At 43.9% G+C, this 10,974-nt stretch overlaps 1 non-coding gene across 1 annotated transcript; it reads right to left on the bottom strand.

Annotated features, from left to right (window-relative positions):
- Window positions 1-10,417: 10,417 nt before the first annotated feature.
- On the bottom strand, window positions 10,418-10,549 carry LOC111765127 (small nucleolar RNA SNORA72). The gene has a single exon (XR_002797543.1). It is a non-coding gene; the product is annotated as a small nucleolar RNA SNORA72 (small nucleolar RNA).
- Between the last annotated feature and the right edge of the window lie 425 nt (window positions 10,550-10,974).

Raw genomic sequence — 10,974 nt, 5'->3', positions numbered from 1 at the left:
TTTTGTTGGCACTTAAATTTTTTTGAGTGAATGAATGAATTTCCCCCCACATGGGTTCCTGTTGCAGAAGCAATGAAACAAAGTTAAGAATATGAACTTTCAACCTTTGAATTCCAGTCCTGCCACTCACTAGCTGAGTAACTGCAGCGTCTCTCTGGAACCTGCATAGTTTGTTGGGATGTGTGGGGAGAGCAACCTGAAGTCCTGCTCTCTCGACTACCAGACTCACCAGGTCCTGCGTCTTTGCAGCACCAACCATCAGAGGACCTGAACTATCCTGCCTGGCTCGGGACAGCTGGTCACCAAAGAGATGGGGTAAGATTTTCCTCCCTTCTGCAAACCTTGACAGTACAAATGGGACCTTTGATAGCTGCTCCTCCTTTAGTATTTTCAGGAAAGGGTGACTTGACTCAGTTTCTTTTCTCTAATTGGCTTTTAAAAAGTACAAGACTTGAACTCTGAATTTTGAGAGTGCAAAAAGGGAAAGAAATAAAAATCTACCTATGTGTCTAGACTTTCCTCACTTTTTTTCATAAACTTGCATTTTGAAATAATTTTAGACCTTTCCTACTAGAATCCTCTTCTTGATTCGGAATTTGTCTTTCATCAGAAATTATGTGGTCTAGGACAAATAGCGTCCCAGAAACTTCATTCTTTCTGATAATATGAAATTTTGTAATGACAGTGAAATAAATTGACCACAGAAGAAGCCACATTCTAGATAAGACAAAGCTAAGCTAAGCCGTGGCCACCTCACTGGTTAATCATGACAGTTGTCTGAGTTTGTTAATTTCAGTTCATTGTTGATTCCAAACCCATTGGCTTTCAAGTTTCATATTGGTCCCTGTGGCCAGGAACTTTGAAAAAGGAATAAAGAGTAGATGGGTTATTGGCCTCCAAGCACCCTTCAAAGGCAAACTTTGCCTTTGCCTTTGCTTGGGTTTTTATGAGGAGACTCTCTGCATTATGGCACCCAATACCCCTTGCTGGGTGATTGGTGGGGGAGTGCTGACTTGCCCCTGGGATAAGCAGTTGGTCTCTTCTAAAAACGCTCCAGTAAAGTGGGATTCGGCCTCAGCCAGCGCAGCCCTCATCAGCCCTCAGGCTCTGACGGGCCAAGACGCACGGACGCCAGCAGCGGGGTCAGCACTTGCTAGCGACTGGCTCGTCTTGCCGGCAGGCTTGTTTGGTGCTTCCTTACTAAAACATATGTTTGAATATGTTGGCTAGCTTCTTTCTTGCTCTCATAAGCACCGCCGTGTCCATTTTCATTCCTTTCTCCCTGCCTGGGTTTGCAAAGACAGCTGCGACAGGACGGACAGGCTGAATTCACCAAGGGAGCTGTTGACCCGTCAGAGCGCGCCGGCGCCCCAGATGAAGCGCGCCCTGGGATGGGCGATCACCCCGGAGCCGGCCCGGAGCGAGCAGAGCGAGGTGAGGCCAGAGCCCGGCCTGGCCGGCCGCCCCGAGGCGAGCGCCGTGCCCACTAGATGGCGCAGCCACACTGGGCACGCGCTGGTCGTGGAGCCCGTCCCCGGCTCCCGGCTCGGCCGCACCGCGCCTTCTCCACTGATCCCTGAACAGAAGCGGCAGGCGAGTCAGGGCAGGGAGCTGGGATGAGCTCCCGGAAGCGCTGTGTCTTGGGTCCATTTCCCTAAACCTCCATACAATATCGAATTGTGAGGCTTTTGTAAAACCCTAGACAATAATTAATGCTGAGGTATCCTAGAAAGGCAAAAATAATCCTTGATTATGTAATAAGAATGTCACTTCAAGTGGGTCTGACCAGCTCCGATACTTGGAAAATGTCTTGTAGCACTCGGGGAGAGGGGATCTATGACTTAAATGCACTTACAATATGCCAGGAACTGTTATAAATGCTTTATCAGCATTAATTAATTTAATCCTGATAATAAACTATGAGGGTGCTAATAATATACTAACTTTTCAGACGGGAAATTTGAGGTACAGAGGTTAACTTATTTGCCTAAAGTCACAGAGCAAGTTAAGTGCTGGAGCTGGGACTCAGATCTAGAGTTTTGGCTCCAAACTCCATGCCCTTAATGACTCTGCCATCTGTGAAAAAAAGAAGTCTGGGAGAAACTCTGCATGGATGCAAAATAACCTTTTATGATTTCTCACTAAAAAGAAAAAAAAGCTTAACTTTTAAACACTCTCATCCCTAATATCCCTCCTTTAATATTATTGCCTGGGTCATCAAGGCTATATGCTGTCATATCAGTATCCTCATGTTCTAGTTCTATAGCAAATGCCATGGAAATAATGCTGGGTTAGTATAATTTTTTACCCCTCTATTTAAAAAGAATGTTGCTTAAAAAAAAACTGTCTTGTTGGTTCCTATTTGGATTCTCATCTATAGATAGTAAAATTAATGTGCTCCTACTTAGCCACTTAAGGGTGTTTAGGCTATGACTACCGAATTTATTCGGATATTAATTCTTTCTTTCATTTTTTCAACAGACATTTACAGAACACACGCACTGGCCCAGAGGATAGAGAGAGAACTAGAAGTGCGCCACCTCCCGAGCTCCCAGTCTGATGGAGGAGGCAAACGTGTAAACACACCATCATCAGCCGTGCCGCTGGGGCCAACAGAGCTGTGTACAGTTTTGGGGGGAGGCTGCCTAGTGCAACAGTGGGCCTGGGGCAGCCTTCACAGACGGCAGGATACTTGGGATTATGTCATGAAGGATAAGTTGGGTCTGTGAGATAAGCGCAAGTGTTCCCGCGGAAAAGGAAAACAGTGTGTTCAAAAGAGCTGGAATTGGAATGACTTTTGGGTTTCTGGCAGATGAGCTTGGAGGTTAGCAGGGGCAAAATCCCAACTGTCTCCGTGTGGCAATCAAAGTTACAATCTTTATGTGGAGAAGGCTTTTCAGGAAGGGAGTAATGGCATTAGGTTTGGGCTTGAGGACGAGGACTCTGGAGTGAAGGATGGACTGTGGGTGAGTGGACCTGTGGCTAGACAGGGTGCCAAGTCCGCTTAGGAGGTTTCTGTGATAGTCAAGGAGCACTAGGGTGGGAATGCTGAGCAGGTCGGAGGGAAGGAGGTTAGAGAAATTTTGGACATGCTATAAATAGGACCTTTATTTATGTAAGTATGTATGAATTGTTTGTGGCTGGTTCTGCTGCACTCCAGGGCCAGATGAATATAGGGGCTGAGGGAGAGGAGGACGCCCGCAAGGCTCCCAGCCTCTGGTCTGGACATTGGACAGATGGGTTACCATTAGTCATTGTGGGGAATGAAGGGAAAAGATCCTATGCATAAGTGGAGAGCTTCATTTTAATTTTAAACATGGAAGTTTGAAGTGTTGTGGAATGTCAAGTGGATATAAGGACCTGCACTTTATGAGAAAAGTCTAGGCTGGAAATGTAGAATTTGGAATTATGAGCACCCTGGTGGAGGCCGAGGCCGTAGGGTGAATGTCATCCCAGACTCTGAAAACAACATGAACAATTTAGTTGTTTCCAAATGTTTGGATGTTTGGTATCTCGTAGATCTGACTGCATTTTTTTTTCACTTTTCCTCAAAAATTTATCATCTATACAGCATCAGGTATTTTTTTTTTTAAGATTTTTAAAAAATTTATTTCTTTTCCCTTCTCCCCCCTCTCCCCCCACCATGTCTGCTCTGTGTCCGTTTGCTGTGTGTTCTTCTGCGTCTGCTTGTATTATCAGGCAGCACTGAGAATCTGCATCTCTTTTTTGTTGCGTTATCTTGCTGCATCAGCTCTCCATGTGTGCGGTGCCACTCCTGGGCAGGCTGCACTTTTTTCAGTGTGTGTGGGTGGCTCTCCTTGTGGGGCGCACATCTTGCACGTTGTGTGGCACGGCACTCCTTGCACATGGCAGCACTGCACATGGGCCAGCTCACCACACGGGTCAGGAGGCCCTGGGGATGGAACCCTGGGCCCTCCACATGGTAGACAGACATTCTATCAGTTGAGCCAGGTCCCGTTTCCCCAGCATCAGGTATTAACAATGTAATTGAACATAGAATACAGTGTTTCCAGGCTTTTTGTGTGTGCCCAAATTTCCATGGACATTTTATTCCCAGCGTTTTTACCAAGATAAATTGAAGACTGGTGCAGAGGGAGAAGACCTTGAGATTTCAATCGTATCATTTACAGGTTCTAGACAAGTGACGCCTCAAGTGCCTGAGAAACACGCTGGCTTTTTGAAGAACTGGAGTGCGGCATGTTCAGGGGCAGGTCAGGAGGGAAGGGGTGGGAGCTGGCTGCAGGCTTGTGTTTATTTTAAAACTGTGTAAATGTTTAAATATGATATGTAAACTTGCTTGCAGGCCACTTTACACTGGAAGCAACCTTAAGAGTTAACTGTTGGGGTTCTCTGGGGTTGTGGAAGCTCTGTATGTTCTGCCGGAGAGGACAGCAGAACGGCTGTGCTCTAGACGGTGCTGAGGCAAGGCGCTCAGCTTCGGCAAAATGAAGGAACTGAAGGCAGCTGCACCAGCACCTGGGTGAGATAAAGTGGTAGACACCTTATTGCTCCAATCTCGGGGCTTTGGCCGAGGTAACCAATAGCTCCCAAATCCAAGTGATTTAGGACAACAAACATCCATTTCTTTATGGTGCCGCACAGGAGCGGTGGGCCGGCTGCGCTCTGCTCTGGGCTGTGCGGGTGGCCTGTGGTCCGCTTCCTGCGTCTTCATGTGTCTTCTCTCCCTGCAGGAGCAGGTCCTATCACGCGTGCTCGTCTTGTGGCACAGAGCAGAAGCACAAGAGGCTGAGCCAAGCCATGGCGGCACATTTCAAGTGGCTGCTCAGAAATGGCCTGTGTCCTGTCCACTTGTACTCCATTGGCCAGAGCAAGTCATGGAACCAAGCTCAAAGTCATGGGGACAGGTGTGTATTATGGGCAAGGAAGAAAAGAATAATTGAGAATAGGAATTCTATCTGCCACATTCATTCATTCATCAAATATTTATCAAGTGCCAACTCGGTGTCCACACTGTGCTAGAAATTGACCCTTGGAAGTGTTTACTGCCCTCATGGAGTTTACAATCCAGTGTGGGACGTGAATGACCAAATCATAATTATATTATGATATCTATATCTAATCAAATTATAATGACAAGGGCTGAGCCCAGTCTCAGATTTTAGACCCCTTACAAGCGTAGAGAGGGTGGCAGAGCATGGATCAACTTCCATCGACTTCTGGTACTGAACTCCTCCAGAAGGTCATCTCAAGGCCTGAACGATAGTTTTCCGTGGATAGAGTGGGGCTGTGTGTGGAGGATTCTGCTCTTAAAAATTCCACTCAGACCACTGGCCTCCTGGGACTATTTATGACCTTCTCTTCTGAGATAGTGTCAGTCCTCACATGTTACCTGCCTCGACATCCATTATCCCATCTGACGCTTGCAAACCCAGCTCCACCTCACTTCCCAGTCTGTCTTGTGTCCTCAATCTGTAAGGGCTTAATGGACCCAGCTCGGCCACTGGGAACTAAGGATTAAGCTACCCTTGGCTCTCTTTCTCTCCATGACCAGCTTCTCCAATTTTGGAAACTGGATTCCTGCCATATTCTAAAGCTTTTTCTATACCCTCCTGTTTTAGTTTGCTAAAAGCAACTGAAAACAATATACCAGAAATGGATTGGCTTCTACAGTGGGGGATTATTGGCTTGTAAGCTTACAGTTCTGAGGCTGAGAAGAGCATCCAAATCAAGGTATCACCAGGTGAAGCTCCCTCCTCGAAGATGGCAGTGGGCAATCCTGGACCCCTCTGTACATGGTGGCAGCTGCCGGTCTCCGCTTTCTCCTCTGGGCTCATTTCCTTTCAGCTTCTGGCTGCTCCATCTGTGGCTTTCTCTCTCAGCTTTTGTGGGTTCTTCTTTGTTCCTGAGTCCTTCTCTGAGTATTTGTCTCATTTATAAAAGACTCCAGTAAGAGGATTAAGACTCACTCTGGGCCATACTTTACTGAAGGAATCTAATCAAAAGAAGTTCCCACTTAACAATAGTTTGCACCCATTGGAATGGATTAGCTCTAAGGACACGATCTTTATTAGGGTACATAAAAGCCTCAAACTCTTCCACATCCCCATCCCCATAAGGCTCTGACTCAATTTCCCAAAGTTCCATCACAGCCCTTCCCTTTCTATCTGTCATATCCCCAGTTCCAGAGTTGATAAACTCTACCACTCCTTCAACATCTTAGCAGAAAGTGGCTAATCCTCAGAAGACTCTTGCCTGGGTACCACATCTTCTGCTCTCTTGAACTCCTCTCAAACTCAGGACCAGGAGGCAGAGGGAGTATTCTTTTTCCTCCCCTGTGTGGTTTCCCTTATCCTGCCAGGACACACGGTACTCTTTTAAAGGCAGAATTTCTTGGTTATATATACATGGACAGCTCCAGTGGTGTTCAGGGGAGGCCCTGGTGGGGGTAGGGGGTGGGATTGCTACTCGTCTCTATATTTACTGCTTGGTGCAACCAAAATGTTGTGTAGGTATCAAGGGGTAAGTGAATGCATGCAGCTTCAGCTGATGTCCAGCAAGGGGACGGCTTCAAAATATGGCAAATCAAGAGTTTCCATCAATGACTTGTCCACATTTACCTTTTATTCAAAATCTTGACATCAAGAACAGTGACTCTGAACATTGGGGCCCAAGGTCACAGGTGAATATAAATACTCCCAGAGGGTCTAGAGAATTTTACACAGGCTCACTAAGGCTGAAAGGAAGCCAGCCAAGTGGGGAAACAGCTCAAGTGCCCTGTCTGCAGGGTTTTGCTAAGATTTATTTGGAAAGTCATGGTCTCTACCAAAATGAATCCAGAGATTGCCTTGCTCTGATTACAAGAAGAACACTGAGGTCTTTATTAACAGTCATCATTGGATTTCTTTTTCCTTAAGGAGATTAATTAGGTAAATTTCATTACAGTAACACCAACTTTCTTGGAAAGAAACCATCCAACTTGAGAATGACTTTGAGTTTATATCTGGAAACTAAGCAATGTTAATGTTTACAGTTGAGAATGTGAAACATTAGGTTTTAATAGATGTTGATGTCATTCTTGGCATCCTGCAATGATATAAACGACTCTGCGAAGAGGTAACACATTGTTAAATGTAACCAAAATGCAAAGAAAGAAGTTGAAATGTACACACACATTGTTCAACCCTGCCTCCCACTTACCCGCACTGCTTTCACCATGTGAGCTGAACCAGAGAATGACCATTGACCTTCCCATCCATTACATGTCTAGGTAGAGGGAGTAAGGAACTTCCTCTATTTTCTTAATAGTTTGATGCTTTAGTACTTTCAAAGGAGGTCAAAATGGCCAAGGAAAGAGAGACCAGACTCAGCCCTGGCTCTGCTACCTCTTTATGGTTGTCTGACTTTGGGACAGTTGCCTTCTCTGGGCCTTAGTTCCTCCATTGTAAAGTGAGACGTCTAGACTCACCAGTCTCCAGTGAGCACCGTAAAACTTTGTTTAGAGAATTATTTTCCCACTATTTGGGTTGATTATCCAATTATGGAGCCCTTTGATGATCTCCCTGCAACCTCCAAGGAAGTCTGGGAACTTCAGGGCTGACTCCTTCAGCCTGCCAAGGTGAGTCATGCAGATCAGAGTGGGGACTAGGACAGTTCTGAGTCTGCTTCAAAGGACCCTTTACTCCCACCTTCCTTTGTCCTCTGTTTTTCAGTTTTCATGGAGTCCCACATTTATTATCTCATTCTCACACTGCTATGAGGTGGGAAGGCAAAGATTCTTACACAGAGGGAAAAATGAGGCTTACATGGGTTAACTAAATAAAATTTTAGGGCATGGTTTTTAGAATTTCTCCCACAGTAGGAAGAGGGGTGTCTCCCTCTGATTTCTTACGGTCCCTAAAATCATGCCACACAGTAGCACAGATAATTGGGTTAATTTGGTAAGAGTTTGACAAGTCCCAGAATGATCTGTAACTCTGGTTTCCCAGAGTAGGTGATTCGATCATTTAAGGGGCCTTTAGGACCCGATCAACCTTTTAGTAGCCCTCTAGACCACCAAGTTAGGTTATGACTACAAAGAAATTCTTACTTCAGGAGTTAGAGAGTGTTTCTCTGGGGTCCCTCCTACACCGCCTCTAACCTAAAATGTTGTGTGGGTGGAACTCGAACAACCAAAGAAATGTTTAGGACCCCAAGGGCCCCAGAACAGTTCTTTTAGGGCCTGGAGAGTTCAGGGGGTCCCCAGAGAACTGTAGGAGTCTTGACCCTCTTAGATGAAGCAGGAATGTTGAGTCTTTTTGCACTGACCACACACACCCTCAAAATACTATTCTCTGGTCTGGATTTAATAACTTAGGAGTGATAGGAAAAAACAACATGAAGTTAAACCATGAAGCTGATGAATAGATTGAAAAATGTTATTTTTGCACAAAGATGGAAGAAACTGGGGCAATTTCACTTTGGGAAGAGATAGTCAAGGAGAGGATTAATAATTATCTTCAGGCACATAAAGATTATTTTACAAAGACCAGAGGTCTGCTGTCCTCGGAGGCTGGAACAAGGCATACACTCTTGCTAAGGGGGATTCGATGAGCAGGAGGAAGACTGCTCTGCCAGTAAGATGGTTAAGCTCTGGAATGAGTCTAAGGAAGTTGTAAAATGCCCTCCTCTCCACCCTTTTAAGCACTGGGAATTCTCATCTCGCTGTGAGGTTGACGAGTTGAATTCCTCACAATAGTGGAGAGGCTTGGTCAGACATACCTGTTAGCACTCACCCCAGCAGTTCTAATTTTTCTCTGAAGGCCAAATAAAACCCAACTACAGATTTGTGGAAAACAGAGTGGAAAAAGAGCAAAGAGTGAGAGAAAAAGGAAAATACTTTATCTGTCAACTCTAGGCACCATAAGCTTGAGAGCTGGGATATTGGGCCAGTGTTTCAGGACACAGAAATGCCCAGCTTTGCTCCCCTCAACTATTTCTGAAACTAATTACAAGACTGAGTTGATGTCCATTCAAGTTTCCAGGACTCTAGGATCATATCGGTGATTTTAAAAAAAGGAGGTTTTGATTTTATCTATGAAATTTGCAGGAATGACTCACTCTGTCGGTTCCCCTGGCTCTTGTGGAAGTTAAAAAATAAGAAACAAAACTATTATTAGTACTCAAAGACCAAGGCTAACTAGGAGATTTGATCTTACTGTGGGCTGCCCACTGACAAAATGGATAACTAGGTCACCTGAGTGGGTGTAAAAATAATAGGCGATACCACTCTGAGCTGCTTTTCTCATTGTAGAGTTGGCTGTTAGCGTGCATGAGGCTAGGGTCTCTTAGCTGTGACTTGTGGTGGGACCAGCCATGGATGGGCTGGGCAAGCTCCCTCATCTGCCTTCCAGCTGAGTCTCACCACAAGGGCAATTGTGATTAAAGGCTAGGGATGTGGATATGGATATATAGATACATAGGTGTGCTTTTTTAGGAGGAACCTAGAATTGAACCTGGGACCTCATACATGTGAAGCAGGAGCTCAAGCTACGCTCACTCCTCTAAAGGCCATATTTTTACCATCCAAATACTACCTGTAGTATATTAATATTTTCCTTAAATTAACTCATTTTTAATTATATAAATTTATTTAAAAGGTGTTTTTATATCTTTCCATGGAAGGAAAGGGACACTACTTGCCATAAATAGAAAAAATGCAAAAATAAATACAGTGAAACTAAAACCATGTTATTAAGTTCTAGCTAGTAACTGCTGCTTGCCAATGACTCTGAGCCTGAGGCTTGTGCTCTCTTTATTAAAAAGGGAGATTTGCAAGGGCTAGAAAAGTGTCAAAGATATATTAGTCCCAAACTGATACTTTCTCTTTGACATAATCATGAGAGTTGGAAGAAACTAGAAAGACTGGCTTACTCTTTTAAAGAAAATTTTCTATTCTGAAATAATTTCAAACTTATAGAAAAGTTATAAATTAAAAGTAGAAATGATGGAATGTTTATGTAATGGATGGTGGTGATGGTAGCACAATATTGTGAACCAAATTAAAAGTACTGGAATATATGTATCTGAATATGATTAAAAGGGAAAATATTAGATTGTTTATATGGTAACAATAAATTTTTTAAAAACAAGATCTGGCCAGTTTTATTAAAGAAAATTTGTACATGATTTACTTTTCACCAGTCTGTTCTGGCATGCTGCTAATGATATCAGAATCACCTAGAAAATAAAACAAAGTAATTTTACAATTCATTAAATGGCAACTGGTAATCACAAAATTTCCCTTCTGTAGTTATGCCTTCTTTCAATATATCTCTGCAACATTAACACTGGTTATTTTCAAAGTTTTTGCAATTGCTGTATCTCTTAAGGTTGATCAAAGATACCGAGAATTACAGCCATTTCCCATACAGGATGGTCATATAATAAATCTGACTTGGTTTATCACCAGCATTTTAAAAACAAGACATAGGGGGAAAAGCTAGGTCTGAGGATACTGTGTAGTCCTAATATAGTGAATGGTTAGCCTGCCCTGATTATCACAAAATCAGGACAGCAAGAATATTCACAGCAGAATAAAATTTTCAGAAAAACAACATGGAACCACACTATACAAACAGGGAACCCAAAGTTAAACCAAAGACTTTAATTAATAATGGCACAATTATAAAAATGTGCTATCATCAATTATAACAAATGTTCCACACCAATTCATGGAGGTGGTTGACAGGATGTATATGAGAATCCTGTACATGATTCTACAGGAAGTGGAAAGTGATTGAGCTCCTGCCTACCACATGGAAAGTCCTGGTTTAGTTCCCGGTGCCTCCTAAAGAAGACAGCAAGTTGGCGCGATAGGCAGGCATGGCAGGCTGATGCAACAAGAGACACAAGAAGAAAAACATAATGAGAGACACAACAAAGCAGGAAACAGAGGTTCCCAGTGCTTCCTAAAGAGGACCAGCAAGACAACGAGTTGACACAACAGGCAGGTGT

Source organism: Dasypus novemcinctus, chromosome 14, assembly GCF_030445035.2.
Source record: "Dasypus novemcinctus isolate mDasNov1 chromosome 14, mDasNov1.1.hap2, whole genome shotgun sequence".
Lineage (NCBI taxonomy): Eukaryota > Metazoa > Chordata > Mammalia > Cingulata > Dasypodidae > Dasypus > Dasypus novemcinctus.
This window is presented reverse-complemented; position numbering and strand designations above follow the sequence as displayed.